Genomic DNA, 3337 nt, shown 5'->3' with positions numbered 1-3337 from the left:
CCCCAGCTGCCCACAGGCCCCCCTTGCCGCACTGCCAGCCCCACGAGCTGGTGAAGACGCGGAGCCGGTGTCACGCGGCGGTGCCGGGCACAGGCAGGGGCTGCCGCGGGTGGGAAGGGGAAGGGCTGGTTACCTGTAGAACTGGAGCTGGCGCTTTGGGCTCCCGTACCTCGCGCTTCCGACAGCAATTGAGAGAAAGAAGAGAGATGCCACAAACCCCGTTAGAAAGGAGGAATGGGACTGAGTGGCAGAGCTGGTGGCCACAGGGAGGGTCGGTGGTGCCACATCACAGGGACACGGTGCAGCCGGCACCGATACCGGCACCAGCGTGATGCCGAGAGCAACCCGCTCGTTCCACAGCAGGTGCCAGCGCCCCAAAGTGCTGCTGCTGCCGCCTGGTTTTTTGCAGCTCTGGAAGCTCTTGTTCCAAGCGTGCTGGGGCAGTTCTGGGTGCTGTGGCGCCTGCCAGGGCAGCACCCCAGCTCGATGCCCTACAGAGCCCCCCTGGCACCGCCCTGTGCCCTTACCTGTAAATCATCCCTGGGGAGCCCGTCTGCCGCAGCGAGAGTCGCGCTGGGGAGTCAGTGGTGGATTCGGGATACATGGAGCTGGGCTGGGCTCCCCGGAGCCGCTCGCCACCTCACCCCTGCCACGGGGAAGAGAAAAAGAGGAAGAAATAGGGGTTTTGGGGCGCGCCCATGACGGTGCTTCCTGTTGCAGAAGCTTGTGAGCCGGATGGGCACAGGCAGCAGTGCAGGCAGCAGCGCAGGCAGGGCACAGCAGCCCTGCCAGCCCCCAACCTTCCTGACCCACCGCTGATCTCAAATCCATCCCGCCCCTCCCCTACGCCAATAAATCTGAAATTCAGTTGCTCTCCCCAAACTTCTGGGGCCCGTGGGAACAGCAGAGGGGGCTGCTTGCTGCCTGCCTTGCTGCCCAGCTGCTTGCCCTCCTGGTTGCCTATGGGAGGTGGGCAGGGCACACCATGGGCCAGCCCAGCTGGCACCAACCGCACGTCAGGAAATGGTGGAGAAACGTGGGCCTGAAAAATTAAACATTTTGCTGGTGTTTAAGACTAAAGCAGCCCCCAGAGGCAAGGGACAAGCCAAGGAATGGGAAATAGCTCAGCTTTTCCTGCAGCCAGCATGTGCTGTTGTGACCAGGGGTGCAGGAGCTCTGAGGGAAAGGGAGACTCACCCTCAGGCACCTCCCACCCTCCCTGTCCTTGTCCCCATGCTGGGGGGCATCCAGCATGACTCCCCAAGGAGCTGTGGTCCTGCTCCCGCTCCCCATCCTGTAACATCATCAGCAGTTTCCAGTAGCACAGAAAACCACACTTCCCTACAAAACTAGGGCAATTTTGCAAATTTAATCCATCTTTCTTCAGGCCTGTGAAATGCCATCTTTGTGCTGCAGGTCACCAGCTGCTTTTTTTCCTCAGATGGGGACTGAGATCTCCAAGCTTCCCAGCTGCCCTGGGCACAGTGGGAGTGTGGCCTTGCATGGCATGCTCATGTCCTGGCACGCATCCTGCCTGCATCCTGGCACGGTGTGCCTGCATTCTCCATCCCTCCCTCATCCCAGCACAGTGTGCCTGCATCCTGCATCTCCCTCACATCCTGTATCCCAGCCCTATGTTCCTGCACCCTGCATTCCTCCTGCATCCTGCATCCCTTCCTCATCCCTCCAGCATCCCAGCCCAGCGTGCCTGCATCCTGGTGCAGCCCTTGCAGCAACTGCGGCAGCCAAGCTGGTTCCTGCAAAGCCAACTGCCAGCCCCCTGCAGCCCCCAAACCTCTGCAGCCCCCAGTCCCACTGCAGAGCCCCATCTCTCTCCTCCCCTTTGGCCGCAGCCATGCTGGGGCAGGAGATCAGGTGGACTGGATAAATCCAGGTTTATTTTTGAGAGGGCAGGAGGGAGCTTCCCCCTCCCAAACAGGACCCTGCTGAGCCCCCAGTGCCATTGTGACCCCCTTGCATGTCCCAGGGCTGCTTGTGTCACTTGTGCTGTCCCCCAGGCCCCTCCTCCTGCAGCTACCTGCAACAATGCAGGGTGAGGGGCAGCCCCAGTGCAGGCACCGTCTGGCACATGAGAGCTTCTGAGAGCTGCCTCTTCCCTGCTCGGTGTCACTTAATTAGTGGCAGTATAATGAAGCTGGAGCGAGCTGGGGGGATGCTGGCAGGGGAGGCCGGACCTCCCGCACCAGCCACAGTGTCCTTGGTGCGCTGCCACAAACTGAGCCACAAACTTATCACAGGGCTTGGGACCAGCTCTGCTGGAGCTTCCTGTGGCTGGGTGGTGGGATGAGCTTGGCAGGACCTGCCAACCCTCATCCACTGCCTCGTGGTGCTGCTGGGGGTACCGAGCGCAGCGCTGGCAACTCTCCAGTGGCACTGGAGGAACTTTGCCAGGCAGTGCTGCTGGGCCGATGGCACACCGGGCAGGGCTCCGCACCCCAAGGAGCAGGAGCATCCTGGCTGCAGGCCCTCTGAGCCAAAGATGCTGCCAACAGCCCAGTCACCTCCATGCTGGCAGTTTCGTGTGTCCCAAGGACCCCTCCTGCACCCTGACTGCAACCGCAGGAGATTCTGCAGGGTGATGCAGGGGAAGGGAAGAAAAGAGTTTTCTTTTGCAGGATGTCTCAGATCTGGGTGCAAGGGCACCTGGCTCCAGCCCCATCCCCATCCCTGGCCAGCATGATAGGGCAGAGATGCCGGAAGGATTCATGGCCAGAAAGCTCCTGGGAGCCAAAGCCCTGCTGACCAACCCTGGGGGGATGCCCTGTGGACCACAGCCTGCAAACATGCTGCAGTCGGAGAAGAGATGAAATTGCCCACAGAAATGGTGAGAAGAAGAGGTGAAAGCTCCAGACACACCGAGGAGCCTGAGCCCCCAGAGGTGAGGCACTGCAGTGGGGGGAGTGGCGGGACCCCCACCCTGGGCACCCCATTGTCCCTCCCAGCTGCTGAGACAAGAGATGGAGAGGAGACAGCATGGAGCATCCCCCCCCCTCCTCGGGCACCCATCCCTGTCTCCTTACCGGGTTGGCACACAGCCAATGCACCCCCTCCCCCCCAATACGCCCCGGGAAAGGTGACTTTGGCACAAGGACTCACGCTGCCCCGGCACGTCCTGCTGTCACCCTTCCGCCCGTGCCCCTGCCGGGTGCCCGCACCCCCCGCCCCAGCGCCGCAGGGATCCGCAGAGCTGCAACCCAGCCACTCCCGGGCCCGGGGAAGCCTCTACTGCAGAGCTCCTTCCCCCCTGCCACCGTGGCCCCCCCGGCCCGGCCGGGGGACTCAGGCGCATTGACAACCCGCTCATTAGGATAATGAA

The sequence above is a fragment of the Chaetura pelagica genome, unplaced genomic scaffold (assembly GCF_000747805.2).
Source record: "Chaetura pelagica isolate M959 unplaced genomic scaffold, ChaPel_1.0 scaffold159, whole genome shotgun sequence".
Classification (NCBI taxonomy): Eukaryota; Metazoa; Chordata; class Aves; order Apodiformes; family Apodidae; genus Chaetura; species Chaetura pelagica.
The sequence above is the reverse complement of the archived record's forward strand: the minus strand, read 5'-3'. Positions refer to the sequence as shown.